The sequence below is a fragment of the Arachis ipaensis genome, chromosome B07 (assembly GCF_000816755.2).
Source record: "Arachis ipaensis cultivar K30076 chromosome B07, Araip1.1, whole genome shotgun sequence".
Lineage (NCBI taxonomy): Eukaryota > Viridiplantae > Streptophyta > Magnoliopsida > Fabales > Fabaceae > Arachis > Arachis ipaensis.
Window position 1 is genome coordinate 57861466 of NC_029791.2, and position 12428 is coordinate 57873893.

At 35.0% G+C, this 12428-nt stretch overlaps 1 long non-coding RNA gene across 1 annotated transcript; it reads left to right on the forward strand.

Annotated features, from left to right (window-relative positions):
* Positions 7519–8046, forward strand: LOC110264622. The gene is made up of 2 exons (XR_002350792.1): positions 7519–7591; positions 7692–8046. It is a non-coding gene; the product is annotated as an uncharacterized LOC110264622 (long non-coding RNA).

Here is a 12428-nt window from a genome sequence, read left to right on the forward strand (position 1 = left end):
ATTAAAGGTTTTTTTTTTAAAAAAAATAATAAAAAAAAAACAGAAAAAGAGTAATTTTTGCATGCATGATCATCTTTGTTTTCTTTTCTTTTCATAACTACCACTATGTTATTTGTGTTCTTCCCACCATTTTGTTTGTCATCTTCCCACTATTCTTCGTCCTTCCTACCCAAACAAATGCATACATCCCCATTCCACTTAAAAAATTTAAACTTAGAAATTTGACAAATCTCTAAGTTTGGTGTTAGTGGTTAAAGGAAAAGCACTACAAGAAAGTTACTGATTACCGTCAGATTTACCAGCAAAAAATAAAAAAATCCATCGGTACTATATTTACCGGAGTATATTCAGTCGGATTAAATCCGATGGTATAAATCTCGCCAGTAAATGTTTACCATCGGATTTTGATGTCCGCCAATAACTTGCAGTGAATTTAGTGTCGGAATGTCATCGTTCATGGGCAAGAAATCTGAGTAACGTTATCGGCAGAAAAAATCCGAAGGTAACGTTGGCACTATAAAATGAGTCTTTGCGCTACTTTACTGTCGGATAAATCCGACTCAATTTTTTTTTTAATTTTAAAAGAAATATATGAATGATCACTACTGTCAGAATTCTTTTATCGGTAAATCCATCAGCTGTGTGAATATTTTTTTTTATTTTCCAATATATGATCTACCTCGATAGTTAATAATTGATAGTCAAATCTCAATTAACATCAAATAAATTAGTATTTTATCTGAAAACAGTGATTATTATATGTTGCATAATATCAAATATACAGAATGTAAACAATGAAATAAAACTTTGATAACAAAAATCAAAAGATAGAACTATGTTTACATTAATCTTATTCCGAGATAATTTTCTGATCATCAAACTCATCTTCTTCTTCTTCGTCTCTATATCTTCTTCTTGAAGATCGTCATTGTCCATTGGTAGTGTGTCATCATCATCTACCCTAAGGTCAAGGATGTCATCATCCATAATAGCCAACCTATGGTGATTAGAACACCAGTATCAACCACTACTTTTGAAAGAGTTGGGTCATGAATTTGGAAAAGTTCCTGACTCTCTGTCCCATCAGACTCGATGCAACCTCTTGACTTAGTCTTAACAACAACCACCCCAACTAGACTTGCATGACTCCAGATAAGGCAAATAGTATACTTGTTATGCATTTGAGGTAGAATAAAAGGATCGTAGTGCCTATATTTCCTGCCTTCTTGGTTATATTTACTTCAGTGATATTGTAGTCCTTGGGCTTTCATGTTCTTTGTCGTGAACATGGATCATACAATTGACATTTAAACAAAAACACCTTGTATGTAGTGCTACCAATATACTCTAATTGAATTATATTGTACAACACACCACACCAATCAGAATGTCCATCGCTTGAATCCCCATGAACCCAGACCCCGGTGTTATATATTTTTTTTTCAACCGACCATTGTAAAGAATGGAACCGATATCCATTAACATTATATATCAGATAGCTTGTGTCCTTATTCATTGGACCCCAACCAAGTACAAGTAGTTTCGAATCTGTTGTGTTAGCTAGATACACTCTAACGTATTCTCTGAACCAATTGGGAAAATTATTCAGTGATGTCTTAGGATTTTTTTCTTGTAATAAGCTATGATACACTAGGATAAATAAGAAAATTTTTGTGTAATAAAGTTTTTATTAGATTTGGAAGATAGTATCTTACTAAGTGTAATAGTTACGAAGGCTTACAAACTTACATTGAGTACGGTGAAACCTGGTTATAGTCAAGTAACACATGCAAATGTGCAGCATCGATTTCCTTTTTCTCTAACCAATAGTCACCACCCGCACCTGTTGCAACTCCTAAAGGTAAATATTGGATACATTGGTCCTCCTTACGAGATTTTTCCCCTCTCATCCTTCCTTTCAACTCTTGTTCTACCTGACTCAACATCAAGCTCAAAATAGAAGAAACAAAATGCAAATGTTTCTTTAGCTAGGAATGCATCACAGATACTACCCTCGATCCAAGCTCTGTTCTTCATGGTGCACTTGAATGATCCAATCATTCTCTTAAACGGGTACATGCACCTAAATTAAACTGGCCCACATACTCTTTCTTCGTACGGCAAGTGGATTGGTAAGTGTTCCATAATGTCAAAAAATCCGGGAGGGAATATCCTTTCTAACTTACAAAGTATGATCGGAATGTTCTTCTTCATTCCTGTGAGATAATTTATATTAAGTTTTGGAGCACATAAATCCCAAAAAAACTCACTTATTTCTGTAAGTGGTTTTGACGTAAGTCAATCGTCGGTTCGAAATTTCTTTCCAATAAGAGAATCGCTTCGTTGCAAGTATAGTTCCAAACCAACAATCGACCCGCATTATAGTTTAATTTTGTTTGTCACAAGTGCAAACCAATAAAAATACCGAGAGTGTTAGATCTCGGATCATCTCTCAAAGGAATTACAGTGAGGTATGTGTGTTATCGGTTATGAGATTCACGGTGGTTTGCATATAAGAAGACAAGAATTCAAATGACAAGAAAGTAAATCAAACAACTAAAGATAACAACTACTAAAGAGGCATTCATGGCAAGGATTGAGAATCAAGATTTTCTATCCTAGCTATTAATCATAATACAACAGTTACCAAGAGTTAAGCCTATTACAATTATCTCTTATATTGAGAGAGTCAAATAGGCCTAGTTAATCCCAATCCATAAGTAGCATCAATGGAAACAAGATTAACTAACAACTCTAGGTTACCAATCTAAATTGGGTATTAATGACTCAAGATTTCCAAACTTCTCTTTCCAAGCCAAGAATAATAAAAAATCTACTCTAAGACTAAGCCAAGCATTTTATCAAATACTTAATGTGCATAAATTGAAAAGCATACTAAATTGCAATAATAATAAAATCTAAAGCTACCATATGCAAGAGAATAATAACAATAACTCAAACAAACATCAAAGAAACATAAAACATCAAATTGCATTAAAAGGAATCAAAATTAACAAAAGTTCATAAAACTAAAAAGTAGCACAAATGAGAAATTAACAAGAAGAACTAAGGAAATTAGAGCAATGGAATAAGGAAAAGTAAAGGAAACTAAATCAAAACAAGAATTAAAATTTAAATCTAAGAGATATTAACCTAAATCTACCCTAATTCTAGAGAGAAGAGGGAGCTTCTCTCTCTAGAAAATGACCTAAAGCATGGCTCCTAAGCTACCCTAATTGCTCCCCCCTTGTTCTCTCTTGAATTTGTCCTCAAATACTTCAGAAATGAGTTGGATTTGGGCTTGAATGAGTCCAGAAATTGCTAGCCACATTTTCTTTAATGAAGTCACATGCTTTGTGTCACGTGTACGCGCAAGGTGATGCATACGCACTGCATGGCGATTTTTCAAGTCACGCGTACGCACAAGGTCACGCGTATGCATCACATGGAAGATTTCCAAAACTTCATTTCTTCATGAATACTCCAATTTTACATGCTTTTTCTTTATTTCTTCAATCCAATCTTTGCCTTCTAAGCTTGAAATCACTTAACAAACACATCAAGGCATCGAATGAAATTAAAGTGAATTAAATTTGGCAAATTAAGGGCATAAAAATCATGTTCTCAATCTTAAGCACAATTTAGGAGAAATTCACAAAACCATGCTATTTCATTGAATAAATGTGAGATAACTTGATAAAATTCACTAAATTCAACACAAGATAAACCTTAAAATTGGGGTTTACCGGGTTTCCATATGTTGGTAGGAAGTTCTCAGAACGTAGCAGGAAGTAATGACTACATAAAGACATGACAATCATGACTCTTCAACCCAGCAAGCCTATTTTGTGAGACATTTACACACCTACCAAGTTAGAGGTGTAACCATCGTAAAATCTTAGTCCTCTAATCCACTTACAAATAATTTGCCTTTGGTCCTTCGTTAGAGCAAACACCACATTTGGTTTAGTCGACTGGTCATTATCAAATCTCATTAAGTTTAGATCTGGTTATTTGCAAATGTCTATCAAGTCTAACCTTGCCTTATCGTTATCCTTTATCCTCTCATCATTCATTACCATGTGCATAATATTATCAAACACGTTCTTTTCAATGTGCATCATGTCAAGACAATGTCAATCCAAATTATCTTTCCAATAAGGTGAGTCCCAAAATATACTCTGCCTGGTCCAATTATGCTCGTTACCATGTCCTAGAGGTCTCACACCTTCTCCGTAATCGACGATCCTTGGGATCCTACTAACATGGTGCCAAACATGCAAACCTCTCAATCTCACAGGTCCCTTTTCTTATTCAGTTCTAGTCTTCCTAAACAAGTCTTTGTTGCACCAAAAAGGATAATTAATATCAAGGAAGCTTCAATGACAATCAAACCATGTATTCTTACCCTCATTCTTTAGCCAAAATAACTTTGTATCCTCCATACAAACAGAACACAATATTCTTCCCTGGGTTGACTAACCTGATAACATCTCGTATGCAGGAAGTCGTTAATAGTCCACGTAAATGCAGCATGTAGTTGAAAGTTTGTCTTGGTTGAAATATCATACGTTTATATACCATTAACCTACAACTCCATCAACTCATCCACCAAGGGTTGCAAAAATACACCTTTTTGGCCTTTGGATTGCTTTGACCAAGTATGATACAAGTTAGGAACATGTATGGGTCCTTCATGCACATTTCGGGAGGTAGGTTATACGGAGTCACTATTACAAGCCAACAAGAGTATGCGTTACCAAAATTAGAATTTGGTGTAAACTCATCAATGCACAAAACTAATCTAACTTTTCTGGGCTCACTCACCATTGTAGGGTGGAGCCTATCAAAGTACTTCCAAGCATCGCCATGTGACAGGTGTATCATAAAATCATCATCTCTTTTGTTGTTATTATGCCAAGTCTTGTGAGGTGCCAAACTCATTGATGCATACAACCATTTTAGCCTAAGGATTAAGGGTAAGTAGTGTATCTGTTTGTTTGGAATTCTTTTAACCACCGTTTACCAATCTGTTCTCTCTTGACTTGAAATTATGGTGCATCACAAAATCTACAAGTAGTTAGATCTATGTCCCCTTGTAATACAGCATAGAACCATTCAAACAACAATCAATTTTTACCAAATTTAGACCCAATTTCAAAACTAACTTCTTTGCTTTGTAGTGGCTCTGGGGGACCCACTAGTCTCGACAAGTACTAAGTCGTTGCAAAGGGTGGCCCACTTATCAAAAGACTCTTGGGTGTGATTTGACTCAGATTTAATACTCATCATTCTAACACATATAAAAAACAATTTCAAATGAACAAATCCCTCATACAAGGGTTTCATAACATATTTTAATAGATAATAAAAGCTCAGATTTTAATAGATAATAAAAGCTCTTTGCCTCTGGGTTAGGCTCTTGTTTAGCATTTTTGTATTAGTAACACCTATTGCATCAAACACCATCTCGTTCTATCTCTCTTGGTTACCCTCTCAATTCATTTCATCCATATTTGGTTCTCTAACCACTTAGACCCTCGTCGATCGACCCCATCCATACTGAAATTCGAGGCGACCTGGTTAATTTCCTACTCATCCACTTTTCCATGTTCCGTCCATATCCAAAACCCATCCTTGAACCCATTATGGTAGAGGTGAAGTGTTATATCTAAAGGTCATAACCACTTAGTCAGCTGACACTGATAGTATGGATACCTAGATACCCTTTGAGACCTAAACAGTTCCATGTTAAAGATATACGCAATAAACGAGTCAACTCCTCAAAGAATTCAGGTTTGAAATCCCCGGGCCAATGTTGTCCCTATCATATATTCATAAATGATGACTTGGAATTATCTTGTAACAGACACTCTAAAATTCATCCAATAACACAACTTGTTAAAATTTTTAGAAAATTCGATAGTGTGTCTCCTATAATTAGAATCTCCAACCAAATCTAATTATCATTTTCTCACAAACCATACATGTTTTAAACAATAAAAACAAAATTTTGGCACTAACTTTTTCTTAATTCAGAGACATCCATCAAATAAATTTAACAGTTTTTAAAGAAAAATTAGCTGCAGGCATGAATTAGAACAAACATGAATTAAATAATACATCAAATTCTAACCGTTCTAGTACACAATGCCTTATAACTCCACAATTTTTTAACAAACAAGGGTTCCGAGAAGACGCCTCTATGCGACCTTCTCCCACTTCCGTCCTAAAATGCTATCCTAGGAAAAGTAAGTCTGACATAAAACTTAAATAATTGATTATATTTAGAGATAGAAAACCTACCTAAAACACAGATGCATAGAATACGGAAGAAGAACTCCAATTGACCTTAGAGAAATACCACCGTCCTAATAAAAAAGAAAACTTATTAAATTCACAAGTTGAAACTAATTCAACAAACTAAACAAATTCTTCCAACAACTCGAGAACTCTTAATCTCACCCAACTTAACCTACCTTGACTTAATTTAATTTCTATTTACATTAAATTAGCATAAGAAATCCTAATCACAAACATTATTACACTAATTTAATCAATAACTTGATAATAAAATACCTATCAAAATCCTAAACTCTCAAAAAAATATGAAAAAACTAAAAAAACTAAACCAAATCCTAATTACAAACTTCATTACACTAATTTAGTCAATAATATAATAAAATACCTAACAAAATCTTAAACTCACAAAATAATAAAAATAAAAACTAGAGAAAAGGACAAATAGGTTCTTGACTTTTTGTCCCGCAGGCATTTTCGTCACTAACCATTGGAAAATACTTTTAAGTCCTTGACTCCTTAAAAGTTGGACGGATCAGTCCCTCCGTCCAAATGCCTCCGTCAGACCCAACAGAAAAGTCTGACGTGGCTCCCATTCTGATGATCTGGCATTACGGCTGCCCACATGGCACATTAGTGGAAGACCCGTTTTAAAAAAACTGGACAAAAAAGTCTCTCTCTCTCAAAGCTATGTCATTTTGTGTGCTGCCCTAATCCTTAAATTGATTTTGTTTGTTCGTTGATGCTGGTGGCTAGTGGTGAAGAGAGGAGTTCTACATATATCAACAATGGCTACCAATGGAGCATCATCAACACTGCCGTTTCATCACTGCCAATCCCAATTCCAATTCCAATTCCCAGCGGACTAGCCTTCATCATTCTCCACCTCTATCTTCAACTTCTCCTCTAGAAACCCTAGGATCGAGGAGACTCGCGGCCTCATCCATCTCTTCCACGACCAAGATCCCCCTTCTACCCTCCCTTTTGGATGCAAACCCCTCGTCTGCATCTCCAATCACATGACCTACGCCAACTTCTGCCAGTTCCGTGGTTCCTTCCTTCACCACATCCTTGAGATGCCCAACCATCCAATGCTACCTCCACTAAACAGCCCACATGTCCAGTTTGCCTTGGTACAACCTCTCCTTTAGATATGCGGTGCCTACTCTCACTATTTTATTTAAGTGTTCCGCTATTGCCAGCAGCAAGCTGAAAAATCGATATGTTTTATTTGTCGGACCACTGAGAACCTTTGGATATGTGTTATATGTGGTTTTGTTAGCTGTAGAAGGTGAAGGAATTTGTCTTCAACCCTTATTTTTTTTATACTGCTTCTTTGCTGAGTGTATTCCAGCCATATGTATCTTATTTCTGAGACAATGGTATCTCAGATATAAAGCAGGACATGCCATCATGCACTGGAAAGAGACACAGCATTGCTATGCCCTAGATGTGGAAACTAAGCATGTCTGGGATTTTGTGGGAGACAACTATGTTCATAGACTTATTCAGTCCAAAACTGATGGAAAGTTGGTTGAGCTGAACACTCACTGTGTTCATGTAGAGAATGGATGTGGAAGTTGTAGTTGTGAAGATAATTCTATGAGCGAGGCGTTACTTAATAGTAAAGTTGAAGCTGTAATGTTGCAAAACTAGTCAAATTATTTTTCTGAAATCTTGGCTTCTGTAAGTTTAATTTTATTTTTTACATTAGCAAATTGTCAATACGTACAATGAATTGCTTGCTACTCAACTTGAAAACCAAAAATCTGTAAGTTAATTCTAGTAGTCATTTGCAGTGAATCTGCTGAGGCTGTATCATGTCCAACATACCTGTATTTTTCACTTTTCTATGTGTTAATTGTAGTATTTTGAGTCCTCATTACAAGGTAAAAGAAGAAACTGAGACAAAAATCTCTAAAGCTGTTCAAAAGGCAGTCAGTCTTAAATAACAGAAGATTCAAGCCAAGATTGACAGATGTAACAAAGAGAAGAAATTTCTGAGGGAGAGGGACTTTTTTGTCTAGTTTTTAAAACTGGTCTTCCACTAATGTGCCACGTGGGCAGCCTAATGCCAAGTCCTCAGAACGAGAGCCACGTCAGAATTTTCCATTGGGTCTGACGGAGGCATTTAGACGGAGGGCTGATCCGTCCAACTTTTAAGGAGGTCAGGGACTTAAAAGTATTTTTCAATGGTCAGGGACAAAAATGTTTGCAGGACAAAAGGTCAGAGACCTATTTGTCCTTTTCTCTAAAAACTATACTAATTCCTAATCACAAGCTTCATTACTCTAATTTAATCAACAATTTCATAAACTACTTAACAAAACCTGAAACTCACATAAAAATTTTAAAAAATTAAAAAATATGCCAAATTACAATGTCACCAACACTAACGGCGGTGACTATGAACGCGAACAGCGGCGGTGTTCCCGATAACTCCAGCAGTGACCGACACTCTAACGGCGAAAACATCGAGCGGCGGTGGCAGCAGAGGCTCCAGGTGGTGGTGGCGACACCGATAGCTTCAGGGCTGAAGAGAGAAGACAAGAGGAAAGATAGAGAGTGAGTTCGTAGAAGTGAGGGGGAAGGGTTTCGCATTTGAATTATACCCCAATTTTACCGTTGGATTTACTGGCGAAAACTTCTAACAGCAAATTGGATAAATGTAGTGCTTCACTAAAACGATATACCAGCGACCAAGGAAAGATTTGCAGGTAAAGTTGGATCCAATTAAATAAGATTTTGTGCTATTTATTACAGTCAAATTTAGTGGTAGAACATAAAATCCGATGGTAACTAATTCGAGAAGCTAAATCTAGCTTGTTTTCAACGCAAAAGTCGCAACTGAATCCGACGGTAATAGCCGCCAGTAACTTTGCCGGTAAATCCGACGGTATTCAACATGTTTCTTGTAGTGAAATAAGGGCTTCTAAATGATAGAAGAACACACGAATAAAGTTGAGAGATAAAAGACAAAGGTGATGGTAATGATGAGTAAACTTTGGTGACTTTATTCTGTTTTGGTGGTTAGTTGTTTCTTTCGACTCTTTTTCTTTTATTTTGTCTTTGTTTTCTTTTTTTTTCTTTTCTTTTTATGCATCATGTTTCTTTTATAGTTTCTTTATTTTCTTTGTTTCTCTTTTAAGGCTTACTATTTGTACCTGTCCTCTAAGCACTCCACTGATGTGAAAGGAGTAGCTCTTTAAATGAAAAAATTGAATATTTTTTAAAGAAGCCCAATTGAATTGTGGTGGTCATTAATAGTATCACTATATTCCATGGACTTAAAGTATTTGAATGGATCCTGAAGAAAAGGGAGATAGAATCTCCAAGAACAAAAGTTGGACACATATTATGAGATTCCAAACATCTAAATTTCTTGAAGCAGTTTTGATTCAAAAAGAAATGGAAAAATCAAAAAATCAAATCAATAAGGCTCTAAGCACCAATGACTAGAGCCCAGTTATGTGTCTGTGATGTTTATGTTTCAAGAAGAGACTTAGGCAATTAAATCTTAGAGGTACTTTATCACCCGATAACTTGGGCCAACTGGCCTGAGATTGTCAATTGAAAGCCCACATTCAACAGTTTCCTTGAAACAAAACATTTAGAGTCCAAAAAGGTTCTGGGCATCAATGTCTGGATGAATAAATTCTTAATTATGTGCTTATAGAGTGATTGTGTCAAGTAAAGGTTTGAGTACTTTGATCTGAGGGATGATTTATCACCCGGTAACTTGGGCCAACTGGCCCGAGATTATCGATTAAAAACCCGCTAAGAGCTACCTTAAGACAAAATACTTACAGTCAAGAACTTCAAACATCTTTTTCAGTTAAAAGTGATTAAGAAAAACTACTTCAAGGATCATACAAGTCTAAAGAGGATTCTTATAATACAATCAAAAATTGAGTTTTTGAATACTTTTTTATTCCTAAGTATGCAAGACTCATCAAGATAAAAGAAATACGTACATAATCATGGAGATTATTGTAAATTCTATTTTTACTTGGACATGAATTTATAAAGTCTTCAATTTCTTTGATTAAGATAAAATCTATTTGCTTTTCTTTTTGCTTGAGAACAAGCAAAATTTTAAGTTTGGTGTTATGATGCCTAGGCATCTTTAGTAGTTTTTAGTTTCTTTTGTCATTAGTTTTCTTAGATTTTAATCAAAATCCTTATGTTTTTTAGTGGAATTTCAAAACTAATAAAGTGTTGGAGATATTTTAGTATTATCGTGTTTTCAGGAGTAATCAAGGATTAAAGTCTTTTTAACAAGAAAACACAAATACAGTCCAAAGGAGGCCCATCACACAAGCCTAGTGTCCTCTTTCTCACTTAAGCCAATGCCTAAAACTCAAGAAGCAAGCCCAGTGCTCCATGCTTAAAAAACTCCCAGGATGTAACACTTGCCAAGGCCCATTTCTAATATGCATTCCCAGAAAGCTTTAAATTCAACTCAAGATTCAAGATTTAAATGATTAGTTAGCAACAAACTCTTCTAGAAAGATAAGAATTAGTTTTAGGATAGATTTGAATTATTATTTTACAAAAATATAAGAATAGATTTAGTTTTTGAATTTGAATTCTAGAACTTAGGATATAAATAAGTGAACAAGGTTCACAAGAGAGATATCTGGAGGAGAATTTTTGGACTCCAATCCAAGATCTCATACCTTTATCTTCTTCTTTTGCTTTAGTTTTCTTGTTATCATAAGTAACTAATTTCTTTTTGTTAAGGGTTAGGAGCTCTATTTATTTTTCTTATGAATTAAGTTTTTTGTAAAGAAATAGATCAGACTCTAAAAAATCTCACCTTTACAGGATTGTATTTGTAGAAAATCGGAGAAGCAAGGCAAGAAAGGTGGTAAATTTGATCAACCTCCACCAGTAATTGCTCTGTGACATATACAAAAAGTAAAAGCGAAGTAAGCACATGGAAATAAAAAAGTTATTTTAACATCTTATTTAACTACCAAGCTTCTCGCAACAAAAAGAAAATGCGAAGACTATACCGTGACGAATTAACTCAAATCTATGATGACCAATCCACTTTCTAAGGTTGTCTTTAGATCCAATGAAGAAGTTATCAATGAATATCACCTGATTAGACGAACACATGGTGAGATGCTGTACCAAAGTTGTATATAACACTTGTTGAATCACAAATACACTTCAGATCTATGCATATCATTACAGAAAGATCTCAACTGCACTGACCTCAATTTTCTCATTTTCCATCAATCTATCAACTAGGTGAGAGCTAATAAATCCATCTCCTCTAGTAACCAAAATTCTCATATTGGACTATTTTCAATGAGAAAGAGTTAGAGAATCAATAATTTGTGTAAATAGGGCAAAAAAGAAATGGCCATGAATAAAAAGAAAGGTTTCCTGGAAAAACTATTATCCAAGTAATAAATGAGTTCTCACTTCTCAATCATGAGATGTAATATGATTCTGCATATACATCTTCCACGTGACATGAACCATGCTAATGTGATAGTGACATGGGAAAGTAGTATAACTGACCCACATGTGCTAAAATTTAATTTTCTCATGTACTACTTTGTTACATTATCCAAATTCATAATTATTTTGAAACCAATGGAGTAACATTTATGAGATCCAATAATCAAAGATTCATTTATAAGAGAAGGGGAATATATGCAAATACAAAACTCTATGAGAGACCATTAATAGTAGATTACTAATTCATTGACATAATTAGATCCAAAGAAATAAAAAATAGTAGAAAATAATTAGAATAACAGAATGCCATGTGAGGGATGATTCGAAAGAACTTGGAGAAGCGCAAGGGAGATGGATGAGGAGGTTGCTTTGCTGCTCCATTAGAAGCATTGGCTGCCATTGTCAAAATCTCTCAAGTTCAAATCCTAAACCAATTTCCAAATGGTCAACACTTATAACGAGCCTTTGCACACATTAATTAGTTGAAAACATCAAAACTTCACGAACCAAATCAATTGAAACCAAGCAAATGGACCAGGAGATAGTGACAGACACTTAAGTAACAATTATTGGAAAAGAGAAAGAGAGAGGGGAAAGAGAGAATGGACCTGACTTAAGTAGAGAAAGAGAAAAATCAATCCATAACCCTAAAT